This window comes from Leopardus geoffroyi, chromosome E2 (genome assembly GCF_018350155.1).
Source record: "Leopardus geoffroyi isolate Oge1 chromosome E2, O.geoffroyi_Oge1_pat1.0, whole genome shotgun sequence".
NCBI lineage: Eukaryota > Metazoa > Chordata > Mammalia > Carnivora > Felidae > Leopardus > Leopardus geoffroyi.
Genome location: NC_059335.1, coordinates 6,526,560 through 6,541,047, shown reverse-complemented (window position 1 = coordinate 6,541,047; position 14,488 = coordinate 6,526,560). Strand labels below are relative to the sequence as shown.

The 14,488-nt window shown below is 43.5% G+C and overlaps 1 pseudogene; it reads left to right on the top strand.

Moving 5' to 3' along the window:
• Positions 1-7,236: 7,236 nt before the first annotated feature.
• LOC123578495 lies at positions 7,237-9,581 on the top strand (annotated as a pseudogene).
• Positions 9,582-14,488: the final 4,907 nt, after the last annotated feature.

Genomic DNA, 14,488 nt, shown 5'->3' with positions numbered 1-14,488 from the left:
ACACTTAACCAACTGAGCCACCCAGGCATCCCATCAAGTGGCCACTTCTTAAAACCATCATATTTGGGATTAGGCTTAATGTATGAATTTTGGCGGGGGGGGGGGGGCGGCGGGGGAACACAAGTAGTCCATAGAAGATAGAGAGTATGGTGGTCCCCTCTTATATGCTGCGGATACATTCTAAGACCCCCAGTGGATGCCTGAAGCTAGAATAGTACTCAACCCTATACATAGTATGTTGTTTTTTTTAATTTAATTTTTTTAAATGTTTATTTTTGGGAGATAGAGACACACACAGAGCGTGAGTGGAGAGGGGCAGAGAGAGGGAGACAGAATCAGAAGCAGGCTCCAGGCTCTGGACTGTCAGCACAGATTCTGACGCAGGGCTCGAACTCACAAACCGCGAGATCATGACCTGACCTGAAGTCGGACAATTAACTGACTGAGCCACCCAGGAGCCCCAATTTATTTTTTATTTTTTAAAAAATGTTTATTTTTGAGAGAGCGAGTGCAAGCTGGGGAGGGGTAGAGAAATGAGGATAGAGGATCTGAAGCAGGCTCTGCACTGACTGCAGGTGAGCCGAAGTCAGGTGCTCAACCAACTGGGCCACCTGGGTGCCCCCATAGTATGTTTTTTCTTATATGCAGACACCTGTGATAGTCTAATTTATGAATTACACACAGAAATTAACATCAGTAAGTAATAATAGGACACTTATAACAACATACCGTATAAAAGTTATGTGAATGTGTTCTCTCAAAACATTTTATTGTCTTGTCCTCACCCTTCTTCCTGTGATGATAGGAGATGATAAAATGCCTACGAGATATAAAGTGACGTGTAGGAGTTGTGATGGTTTTAGCGTTAGGCTACTGTGGATGTTAGGAGGAGGATCATCTGCTTCTAGACCACATTTGACCTCAGGTGAACGCCTTGAAAGCCAAACCATGGATAAGGGATGATCACTATAATTGGCTCAAGGGGTTATCAGAATTTCTTGTCCAAAGGGTATATTGCTTCAAGGGAGGGCAAGGACTCTTAATGGACTTTAAAGCAGTTTAGGATGTAAGTAAGTTATTTTTTTTCACGTCCATGTCTTATCTCCCAAATAGGTTAAAAATTCCTTGATAATTTTTGCTGTTTAAATTGTAAAGTTTTAAAAACAAAAAAATGAGTTCCTCAATTGCACTAAACCAAATTTCAAGTACTCAGCAGCAGTATGTAACTAGTGGCTACCTCACTGGACAGCTACCTATATGGTTAACTATATATAGCTAACTATATGGCTAAAAAGCACAGACTGAGAGAAATCTATTATAATTCCCAGAAAGTTATCTTGGGGAGTATTGGTTTACATGGTTTTATATTCCCAGCACAGAAAACTTAAGACAAATATGTTGATTTGGAAAGTGAGTGAATTAGCCAATGGACTAGTCGGAATGTTTTGTCATCAAAAGAAGGAATGAGTCCTTCAGAGGCAATTCTAAATAATACAGATGTCTCCTTCCAAACTGAGTGTGATTAGCAACTCAATAACTGAATATAAACCAGGCAGAGCAGAAAAGAAAATGGATCCTCAGAATACATATCATAAACAGGAGGACAAGAACCTCAGTCTGTAGGAATAGAGAATATAGGAGATGGGAGGTGAGATCCCTAGGGGATGTCATGGAGAAGAACCTTTGTTATTTACCTACAGAACTATCACCCTTGAGAGTTGCCACCATATCAAAGATTCCAGCTCCACTGTTCACTGCTGAACTTGAGACATGTGCTTTCTCTTCATTATTTACTCTCCCTCTTCTGGGATTGGCCTCTCCTTATCAAGTAACTATCATATAGTTATTCACCTATCTAAGTTATAAACAGTGAGTTCTCTGGAAGGAGAGATTTCCCATCCCGTGTCTGTCTCAGAATTGAATATGAAATACTAGGATATTGGTATTCATTCCTTCAGGTATATTTTTTTTTTAATTTTTTTTTCAACGTTTATTTTTGGGACAGAGAGAGACAGAGCACAAACGGGGGAGGGGCAGAGAGAGAGGGAGACACAGAATCGGAAACAGGCTCCAGGCTCTGAGCCATCAGCCCAGAGCCTGACGCGGGGCTCGAACTCCCGGACCGCGAGATCGTGACCTGGCCGAAGTCGGATGCTTAACCGACTGCGCCACCCAGGCGCCCCAACCTTCAGGTATATTTTAAAGCACCAACACAACGCAGGGCACTGTTCTGTACAATGAGGATACATTAGTGAATAAAACAGGCAAAGGAACTGTCTTTATGGAGGCAGAGTAAGTGGATTATGTAATGTAAGAAAGCGTTAAGTCCTAGTAATACCAGGCCTAGTAATACTGATTTAATTACTAGGCCTAGTAATACGGATTTACTTACTAGGCCTAGTAATACTGATTTATATTAATGAATAGGTAGTTATAGGCAAGGCTCTATTCCCTCCTCCTTACCCCTCCATGGGCTTTTCTGGGTATAATTTGAGCTAAGACAAATCTACTGAGGGGAGTCACCCATCAGTTTGTAACCACATAACATTTAATAATGGTTTCTATGGATCGTCTCTGACAAGCCTCCCGCGTCTGATATCTAAGAAACCACGCGAACTCTTGAGTCACATCCCAACACCTCCCAAACCCAGAACCTTTGGGCGCTGGAGTCCAGGACTCCGCATTTTTAACACCGGCCTGAAATACACCTAATTTTGGCGCTCTTTGTCCTAAATCCTGGGTTACTAACCACCCCCACCCTCACATGATTGGATGGATTCAGGCTGTGCCTTTCTCACTGGCACCGGACTTTTGTTGGCTCGCTTTTGGTGGCCTTTCTCCCAGACCCCAATCGCAATCCCAATTTAGGTTCGTCCATCCGCTCTTTCCCTCTGGTGGGTGATGACCAGCCTCACGCTGTACCAGTTTCTGGAAATCTTGTGTTCTTAAAAACCACTTTCTGCAAGCAATCTTCCGCCATAAGTTTTGCGTGGGTGTCCGTTTACCGGACGTATTACTTTTTCTTACCAGGTGTTAGTTCATTTTCTGCTGCGGTATCGACACCTAAACTCCTACTAGTTCGTTTGGAAAGTTTTTTTTTTTTTTTTTTAACACAAAGTGGATAATATACGCCCGGTCATGTAAGTTCCTGACAAGCCCGTCCAACACAATGTAGCCCGCACCACGTCTGCCTCGCGAAGCTCCAGACTTTGAAAATTTATCAATCTTCCGCGAAAGTCGACGTTGAGGATAAGAGATAACTTCAGAAGCTTCTCATCTCTGCCACTCCCGCTTCTGGCCGCAAATCCACCCTTTTGCTTTGAGTACGTCGGACGTCCCAATATGGCCGCCCGCACGGCCACGGAGAGCGGACGCGGACACAATGCCTCATGGGACATACCGGAAATTCGTCGTTCGCGGATCTCTGAGGGCCTCCACTGCTCGTCGGCCGCCGTACTCTGAGGGGTTGCCGGAAGATCCGCGTTCAGGTTCTCCCCACGGATCTGACGGCAACTAGGTCAGTGTGTGGTTTTGTCCTTGGAAGGTTGTTTTATTATTGTTGTTGTTGCTGCTGCTGTTGTTGTTGTTGTTGTTGTTGTTGTTATTCACGGTGGGCGTTTTGCTTCTCACAGGGTGACGTGTGGACCTGCTGTAGCATGGATCCGTGAAATCACTGCCGGGGACGGTCGGGGAGGGTAGAAACGCCGAGGCGGAGGTATTTAAGGAGAACCAGGTGGGCCTCTGATTTGAGGTATTTGAGGGGAACCAGGCAGGTGTGTCTGTGGTTGGGGTACTTTTGGGGCCATTAAGACCGTTAAGGGTCTGTAGAGATCACGACCGTGTCCGCGCTGTAGAGCGTATGGAGTCCTGCAGCAGGCGGGGCAGATCATTTACGATGATCGAAGTGTCTGGTTCCGGGCGGGGTGGGGGCGATTTAATTTGGGGCTCAGTGATGTTGGGGCTCCGGTGGGTGCTCATGACATCGGGGTGTCTCGCCCGGTTTTCGGATTAATAAGGGCGTGTGTGATCGGTGTCTGGTACAGAGATATTTGTCAGGGCTGCGGCTTTGGACGCCAAGGACCTGGGGCTGGAGTTTGGGGTGAAGTTCTTAGCTGGGCTGTTGGGACAGAAGACTGCAGAGCGCAGGAGGGTAGTTCCAAACTCTCTGTGGTTTTGTTTGCTTTGTTTTGTTGTAAAGCCTTTTGTCCAGGGGTTGACTTATTGCAGACCGAGGGGCTAAATCGCCACCGCCGTCTGTTAGTCGTCGTCTATGGCTGTTTTCCGGGGCAGAGGAAGAATTGAGTCCTTGCGACAGAGCTCTTAAGTTGAAAATGTGTAATATCTATCCGTTTGCAGAAAAATGTTTGCCAGCGCCCGCACTCACCTCTTAATACATAGCAGCGGGGAACACTGTTGCTTACTTGCCTGCCCTGCGTCCACACTTTGTTCTTTGCCAACAGAATGCCCGTTTTGCTTAGTATCCATCCGTCTTGCAGGGTGATCCACAGGTCGGTTTATTACTAAGTACCGGTTGGTGTTAGTCAGCCGTGGTGGTCCCAGTTCCAACTGCTAATGACTGAATTTCTGTGAAATGAGCTTAGTATGTGGTGCGGTTCCAGCCAGCTATCTGTGAAAATGTGCTTACTGGTTTCTGGGGGAGCATTTTCTCTTTTATGTTAGTAATTCTTTGAATCTCTTTTTCTATGTCCATGATGATGGTGTCTGAATATAACTTTTTTTTTTTTAATGTTTACGTATTTTTGAGAGAGAAAATGCGAGCGGGGGAAGGGCAGAGAGAGAGAGGGGTCAAAGGATCCAAAGGGGGCTCTGTGCTGACAGCAGAGAGCCCCATGCGGGGCTTGAACTCACCCACTGTGAGATCATGACCTGAGCTGAAGTCCATGAAATCTATGCTTAACTGACTGAGCCACTCCGGCGCCCAGATTGTCTGAGTATAACCTTAATTTTTCATTCCAGTTTCTAATGTTTATAATTTATTCTTAGTACTTTGGTTCTCCTCTGCAATATAGAGTTCAAAAGTGGGGTGTTAGTGGACATCTTTGTCTTATTGCCTATCATTAAAATTCACCTGCTATATTGTCTGGAGTTAACATGTTTTAGGAACATTAATCCAGGACTTTAAATTTAGCGGCATAAAAATATTCATAGTATTCTTTCAGACAAAAAAAAAAAAAGCCCTTTATCTTATTTGAGTCATACCTCTCACTAATTCCTTATATTCTTTGTTTACACTTTCTCCTTTGACTGGATAGGTATTTGTAGCTAGGCTAATACTTATTATTGGCCTTTTAACATAACAGTCTTTTAGTATATTTCACCTCTTCCCTTTCTTTGTTAATTTAAAATATCTACAAGTTAATCGGTATAAAAGAAATATACATATATAAACAGTCACTACCCAGGTTAAGAAACAACATTGCCAGCACCCCAGTGCTGTTTGTGAACCTCTTCCCAATTATATCCCGTCCTCACACCCAAAGGTAATTACCATCTTGCTAGTGTAGCAAACACTTTCATGCTTTTCTTTATAATTTTATGATATAATTAACCATTCCTAAACATTACCACTGTGTATGAACATAATTATACATCATGCATTTTTGAAAAGTTTATTTAAGAGAGAGAGTGTGAGTAGGTTAGGAGCAGAGAGAGAGAATCCCAAGTAGGCCCTGCACTGTCAGTGCAGACCCCAACTCAGGACTCCATCTCATAACTGTGAGATCATGACCTGAGCCAAAATCAAGAGCTGGTCACTTAATCCACTGAGCCACCTACATCATGCATTTTCTTAATTATTTTTTTAATGTTTTATTTATTTTTGAGAGAGAGAGGGAGAGAGGAGAGAGAGTGCAAGCAGGGAAGGGGCAGAGAGAGAGGGAGACACAAAATTGGAAGCAGGCTCCAGGCTCCCAGCTGTCAGCACAGAGCCCGATGCGGGCTTGAACCCACAAACCATGAGATCATGACCTGAGCTGAAGTCAAGTGCATGTAGGGGAGAGGGGCAGAGGGAGAGAATTCCAAGCAGGCACCAGGGTCAGCATGGAATCCTCACGGAGCTCGATGGAATGACACTGCAATCATGACCTGAGTCAAAACCGAAAGTTGCACACTCAACTGACTGAGCCACCCAGGCACTCCTCAGCTGTTCACAAAGTTTAACTAAAAAGATATTTTAGGGGCGCCTGGGTGGCGCAGTCAGTTAAGCGCCGACTTCAGCTCAGGTCATGATCTCGCGGTCTGTGAGTTTGAGCCCCGCGTCAGGCTCTGGGCTGATGGCTCGGAGCCTGGAGCCTGCTTCCGATTCTGTGTCTCCTTCTCTCTCTGCCCCTCCCCCCTTCATGCTCTGTCTCTCTCTGTCTCAAAAATAAATAAACGTTAAAAAAAAAAATTAAAAAAAAAAAAGATATTTTAATATCCTGCATTCTCCATTCAAGCCTAAGCCATATCATGCCTCATGCCTACTTTATCTTAATTCCTTTGTGTATTTACTAATTCTGATCTTCCTTTTGGTTATTGTCGATGTTACCATTGCATTCGCTTCCTGAAAGCTTCCATTTTCTTCCCATTATATCCTGATGACATTAAGTCCCAGTTAACCATACTACTTGTCAGACATGAAATTCTTCTCTGTGTTCCTGTGATAATGGTTATTTCTTGCTCACGCAGAGATTTCTATTTTTTTCCCTAAACTCCCCACTGTTTTCCACACACGATTGCTTACTTGATTCATTTTTTTAATGAATTTTTTCTTGATAGCCTAGTGTAACAGCAGTGAGAAAAAGCATAAAAACAGAAAAAGAGCTTTCATTCTAAGATGACAAAATATAAACCTGATCCAATAAGAAGATATATTGTATGTCTAGAGGGTGAAAAGTGCTGCCATGAAATGGTATTTGGAATATGATGATGGTAGTAACGGAAGAGGAGGTGCTGGGACTGGGGCTTCTCTTTTAGGAAAGGGGCATCTCTCTGAGGTGTAGGTTACATGTGCTTGGAGCTCTCTGCTGCGTCATATTGTTGCTCCCCAAGGGCAACCACGACAATGACAATGAATCCTCCAGGGAGGCCCGTCTTCCAAGTGTAACCTGATTTCCTGCACTTCTCTCCATCTCCAGTGATCCTTCCCACTCATTCTCACAACCTGCAGCTGTTCTCCTTGTGTCTTTCTTTGCCCTTTAAGTGGTTTTACCAAACTGAAGTGTAGGCTTCCTGAACATGAGGACTCACGTGTGTCCCCACCATGAGCACTATGCCCAGTTCACAGTAGTCATCAGTAAGGATTTGTGAAGTGAAGGAGTCTCTTACCAGTTCGGATGAGGCAACCCTCCAACCTGTAGTCTGCTGCTCACGGTAAATTGTGTGTATTGCACAGGCTGCATGTTCTGCAATATTTGGAAAGTTGCCAAATTTGTGTTTATTCATTATTACTGTTTTTTTCTAATATATAAGGAACATTAAACACAGAGTTTTATTTATACTCATATAATAGGTTCATCATGAAGTCACCTCAAATGAAGCTATTTAAAAAATACTTTCATTCTAGGGGTGGCTAGTCAGTTAAGCATCTGGGTGGCTCCGTCAGTTAAGCATCTGACTTCAGCTCAGGCCATGATATTACGGTTTGTGGGTTTGAGCCCCACGTCAGGCCCTGTGCTCAAAGTTCAGAGCCTGGGGCCTGCTTTAGATTCTGTGTCTCCCTCACTCTCTGTCCTTTCCCTGCTCACACTCTTTCTCTCTCTCAAAAATAAAAATAAACATTTAAAAAATAATTTTATTTTAGTCAATATGGTGGAAGAATTAATTTTTTTTTATTTTCTAGAAATCTGGAAACTTGATGGTCATCTGCCAGAGCACTTACAAAATGAATTCATGGAAAATAGCCTAGAACAATGACACAAACGTAACACATTTGAAAATTCTCTTCTTCGGAGCAAAACTCGTTTGGTGTTAAGGCAAAAACATGATATGTTTGACTTACATGGAAAAAGTATGAAATCAAATTTAACTACTTAACCAGAGCAGAACCACTGCAGAGCATACTGTAGATGGGAAATCCTTTCTTCACGTTAATCATGAACAATTTCAGAATGAAATTAAATCCCCTGAAAGCAAAACACTCATCAGCACTAAGTGCCAAATCATCAAGCATCAGAAAATTAAAAAAACAAAGAAACCTCACGTATGAAGTAAATATGGGAAACGCTTCATTCAAAGTCCTGGTTCACTGGTCACCAGAATCTTCATGCAGGAGGGTAACCCCACAAATGCAGTCTTTGCAGGAAAACATTCTCCAGAAAGTTCATGCTCACTGAACACCAGAGAACGCTTAAACAGGAGAAAAACCTTATGAATGCACTGTATGTGGCAAAGCCTTCCTCAAGAAATCATGGCTCGGTGTATATCAGAAAACACACGAGAGAGACTTTTTATGTGCAGTGAATGTGGAAAAGGCTTCACCGAGAAGGGAAATCTCATGGTACAGCTGCGGATTCATACAGGAGAAAAACCTTATATATGCAATGGGTGTGGGAAAGGCTTCAGCCAAAAGACGTGCCTGGAGCCCGCTTTGGATTCTAGCACATCAGAGACTTCGCACAGGAAAGACTCCCTTTGTGGACAGTGAATGTGGAAAATCCTGTTCCCAGAAGACAGGTCTCACTAAACATCAAAGAACTCACACAGGAGAGAAACCCTTTAAATGTAGTGAATGTGGGAAAGCCTTACCCAGCTCATTATACATCAGAGAACTCATACAGGAGAGAAACCATATAGTTGCATTGAATGTGGGAGATCTTTTTGAGGGAAGTCAGTCCTCACTAAACATCAGAAAATTGATTTAGTCAAGGTAGAAAATCCTCCCTCAGTCACAGGTCCTCACAGACCAGTGTTGTCCTGCAAGAGAAAAACCTTTTTAACGTGGTGACTGTGCAGGTGCCTTCTGTGGCTTGTCAGACGCCATTAAACATCAGTAGACATAGGGGCGCCTGGGTGGCGCAGTCGGTTGGGCGTCCGACTTCAGCCAGGTCACGATCTCGCGGTCCGGGAGTTCGAGCCCCGCGTCAGGCTCTGGGCTGATGGCTCAGAGCCTGGAGCCTGTTTCCGATTCTGTGTCTCCCTCTCTCTCTGCCCCTCCCCCGTTCATGCTCTGTCTCTCTCTGTCCCAAAAATAAATAAACGTTGAAAAAAAAAAAAATTTAAACATCAGTAGACTTCTAGCAACTAGGAATGTGGTCATAGTGGGACAGCCTGCAGCCAGGCAGGTATTTGTTAAATACTTCATTTGTAGTGGGTCCTGTTCTAGGAGCTGAATATACAGTGGTGGCCAAAACAGAAAAAGCCCCTGGTTTCCTGGAGAGAGCACTGAGGTAACCTGGATCATCTTTAACTTAACTTTTTTCCAGTAATTTCTCTGTTCACCATAGGGCTGGGGAACTCACATCCCAGAGATTAAGAATCACACGTTCTGGGGCGCCTGCATGGCTCAGTCGGTTAAGCATCCGACTTTGGCTCAGGTCATGATCTCACGGTCTGTGAGTTCGAGCCCCGCGTCAGGCTCTGTGCTGACAGCAGGCTCTGTGGAGCCTGCTTCAGATTCTGTGTCTCCCTCTCTCTCTGCCCTTCCCTTGCTCATGCTCTGCCTCTCTCTGTCTCAAAAATAAATAAAAACATTAAAAAAATTAAAAAAAAAATCACATGTTCTACAGGCTGAGCCAGCCAGGTGCCCCATGGATTATCTTTATGTGGTACCTTTACACACCAGCTAATCTAGTGAAAGGACATAAATATCTATATTAAGTGAAATAGACATGGACTAATTGGCTCAAGGAGCATATTTTGGAAGATGGAGGAAAGACTAATGATTAAGATTATAGTACACAAGTTACTTAAAAAAAATTTTTTTAATGTTTATTTATTTTTGAGAGAGAGAGTGTGTGTGAGTGAGGGAGGGGCAGAGACAGAGGGAGACACAGAATCCAAAGCAGGCTCCAGGCTCTGAGCTGTCAGCACAGAGCCCAATGCGGGGCTGGAACTCACAAACTATGAGATCATGACCTGAGCCAAAGTTGGACACTTAACCGACTGAGCCACCCAGGTGCCCCCATAAATAAATGTATTAATAAAATTAATAATAATTTTATTTTTTAAATGTGTATTTCTTTTTTTGAAAAAATGGTTATTTCTTATTTCCTTAAGGAGATTATAAGTTCCCTAATTTTAGTGGCTTTACTTAAATTTTAATGTTTAAAAAATTCTGAACCAGGAAGATGAAAAATCATTGCCTCACTAACACTGACCGCATTTGAAGTGCTCAACAGTCATATGTGAATAGTGGCTAGAGAACTGGACAGCACTGGCACTGAGCAAAAACATGAGACAATGAGAGAATCTGTCATCATTTCCATCACACCAGAAGATTATACTGGAGTGTTGGTTTCCATGATTTTATATTTCTAGCACAAAGAAAAAAACCCTAATTATATATAGATTTGGAAAGTGAGTGAACATATTAATGGGCCAAAGTATATTTTGTCACTGAAGGGAAATATGGTTCTAAAGAACAGACTTGTTACCCCAGAGTGTTTTCATTGTGACGTGAGAGACTTAATCACTGTTTATAAAGGGACAAAGCAGAAAAAGTGGTAATAATAAAAGCATTCTTATTCCTTCTGAAGAAGGACTCCTCCTTCCGCCTCATTTTTTGGTTTCTTCATCCTTCATCATCTTCAATTATCATTTCTTCAGTGCGGCTTTCCCTCAGTTGGCCAGGTTCCCCAGTCTCTCTGTTTAAGCCCTTTATAGACTTGCAGTTTCATGTATTTTTCAGTGGTGACTGTGAAGATAATACATAGATTATGTTTTGGGTTGATCCCTGATGTTGTCATATCAACCTCCAGTGATCTACAATCCAGGTAACTCTCACACTTCCATTCTTGATTTATTGCATAATAGTGATGCTGGATGAGAAAGAGAATAAGAGAAGGTCAGTCTGGAGGGGAAAAGGACTTCCATTTTAGAGCTCCCTAGTTTCAGGGGCTGTGGCCATGCATGAGGCAGTATATTTGATACTGTTAATCTCTTGATTAGAATTTAGTGGATACATACTCAGTGAAGAGTCTCTTGATCTCAAGTCCAAACCCTTAATATACTCAGAATTATGTTTTACTTAATCCATTCAAAATTTTGAAATGCCTATGTTTATGAATTTTTGCCATAAGAAGATCATATAAATACTGTGTGGAGATCACTATGCCATGCTTTCAAGAAGTCATTAAAAAAATACTGATAGTTTTATAATTGCCTTTTTTTTTAAGTTTATTTATTTTTGAGAGAGACTCAGAGAGAGTGGGCAGGGGAGGGGCAGAGAGAGAGAGGGAGGGAGAGTGTCAAGCAGGCTCTGCACTGTCAACACGGAGCCTGATGTGGGGCTGGAACTCACAGACCATGAGATCATGACCTGAGCTGAAGCCAAGAGTCAGATGCTTAACCGACTGACCCACCAAGACATCCCTGTAATTGGCTTTTGTAACGGCTATAGACCTGACTTCTGGTGAAGGGATGTGTTTAATTCACCAAACTGCCTGCTGATGTACAGTCAGGTTATGCCTCCTTTTTTTTTTTTTTTTTTTTTTTTTTTAAGGGGCGGGGGAGAGTGGCAGAAGATGGGGAGGGAGGCTCCCTTCTACTTACTAGAAGTAGCCTCCAATCCAGCCCCCTAGACTCGATTGGCCTAGGCCCCCAAGGGCATCCATTTTCGCAGCTCCCTCCCTCCAGTAGGTCTCTGACCTGCCTAATCCAGACCCGTGTTACTGATTCTCACCCGCGCTGGGCACCGTTGTCAAGTTTTGGCAGAACTCGGAGCCTGAGCCTTTGTTATTTGGTCCGCGGTCTGGCCTCCGCCTTTCCTACGTCTTGGCTTCTGCAAAGCTCGAAGGCCGTGGGAAGGCCTCTAGCCCGCAGCTGCCGGGGTCTTCCCCGCCAGCTGCACTTCCTGACTGTGGGAGTGCTCCTGCCTAGTCCTCACGGGCACCGCCATCTTCCCGAAAGGCTCGGTAGAAAACCGCAGGGCCAGTGCCGGCCTCTGAGGCATTCATCACAGCGCTGGTGGCCAACAAGACGGCAGGAAAAGGCAAGGTGACACCCCTAAAGCGATTTCAATTTCTTTTGGCAGCCCTCCTGCTGGCCGCTTGGACCCAGATCGCCAAGGTGGGGGTGGCCACTTCTGTGTTGCGCATCTGGGGGCGGAACTCGACTTCCAGGAACGTCGTGAAGGTTCCAGCTCTACCTGAAGCGTCCCTAACCACCATGGAGGTGGGGGAGCTGGAGAATGGGGGTCATTTCGGAAGGGGGTCCAGCCTGTGGTAGATGCGGTGGAGTGTAGAGAAGTTCAGCGTCAAGTGGGTAGGGCTCTGCACGTGTCTCTGGAGTGAAGTGCCTGTGAGGCCAGTAAAGGACCCTTCTGGGGATTTCTTTTGCTTCTCTGGAGAATCTGGCCTTTAGTAATAGACCCAGAATGTATTATGCTAAGTGAAATAAGTGAATCAGAGAAAGACAAATACCATATGATTTCACTCATATGTGGAATGTAAGAAATAAAACATGATCATATGGGAAGGAGGGGAGAGAAGAGAGGAAAACAAACCACAAGACTCTTAAAAAAATGTTTTTAATGTTTATTTATTTTTGAGAGAGAGAAAGAGACAGAGGGTGAACAGTGGAGAGGCAGAGAGAGAGAGAGAGAGAGAGAGAGAGAGGTAGACACAGAATCAGAAGCAGGCTCCAGGCTGTCAGCACAGAGCCCAATGCAGGGCTCGAACTCCCAAACTGTGAGATCATGACCTGAGCTGAAGTGCGACACTCAACTGACTGAGCCACCTAAGCGCCCCCACAAGACTCTTAATGATAGAGAACAAACTGAGGGTTGATTGAAGGAGGTGGGTGGGAGATGGGCTAGGTGGGTGATGGGTGTTAAGGAGGGCACTTTTGATGAGCTCTAGGTGTTGTATGTAAGTGATGAATTGCTGAATTCTACTCATGAAACCAATATTGCACTGTATGGTAACTAAAATAAATTAAAAAAAAAAAGATGAAACTAAAAAAAAATAATGGCAGAGGGTCTGTTATGTTGGTTGTCAGTGTGAGTGATTCTGTTTGTGGGGCTCAGCGACCAAGAACTGGAGTGGTAGGTATGTATCAGTGAATGTGCTTTCTTGTCCAGGATCACACTCCACTGTGGGGCTCAGACACAGGGAGGCCTGGGGTGAAGGGTGTTAGTGAACGGGTGTTTCTGGTTTGGATTTCGGACTTAACTTGGAGTCAGTTTTTGTTTTTGTTTTGGGAGGAAGCCATTTTATGTCTGGAGACATATGTACAGAAGAGGCAAGAGGCTGGAGCCTTGGAGACCCTGCATCCCTGGAGAGTAGGTAGGTTAAGGTTGAGGCTTAAATGTTGCCTACTAGGAAGAGACTTGATGATACATTCCTCCAGCTGATCCAAATCCATTTCACTCCTTCAAGCCCATATATTGCTCAAGGTACTCATGAAAGTCTTTTGTCTTGCAGCATTAACAATCTTGTCCTTATCTTCCTAACAAACAGTAATGAGGTAAGATCTGGTGAGGTGTTATAAGAGATGTGTTTTGTCCTTCTTGTCTCTGAGTTTACCCTACTTTTTTTTCTTGGAGGTTTCCTTTCAGGTTTGTTCTATACAAGTAAAAACATCTCTGTTAATTAGCCTGAGCTCTGATGTCCACTGAAAACCACAACATGTTTAATCTCTTTGTGCTACCTTCACATGTGGAATGATCTGTATAACATAGATACCACTTAATTTCTAATTATAAACGTATTTCCATAGTATAAAAAGGTTATATAATAGTGTCACATCAGGTGGGTGAACCAATGGCAAGTTTACTAGAGTCATATTAAATGTATACGTTACTTTAAATAGGCTTGACTTATATATTTATACTTTTTTTATAATATGATTCTCTGCTTATCCAGATTCTCCTACCCACCACCTCTACAATGTGTTGTGTCTTTTTTCATGTGTGTCTCAGAAATTTTGGGTTATTCTTTTCCCTAGGTTATGCTTCGTTGCAGTTGTTAAGTAGTACCTTAAAAAAATTCGCTGCTTCTTGGGGCGCCTGGGTGGCTTAGTCGGTTAAGCATCCGACTTCAACTCAGGTCATGATCTCACAGTTTGTGAGTTTGAGCCCCGCGTTAGGCTCTGTGCTGACAGTTCAGAGCCTGGAGCCTGCTTCGGAGTTTGTGTCTCTCTCTCTGTCTCTCTGCCCCTCCCCTGCTCATACTCTGTCTCTCTCAAAGCAAATAAACATTAAAAGTTAAAAAAAAAAATTCCCTGCTTCTCAATGTTGCACTGTAAAAGAGCAATTGACTTGCTCTTGGTATTATTGAAAGTGAAAGTTTCAGTGAATTCCTTTACATTATTTATTTATTTTTTATTTGAG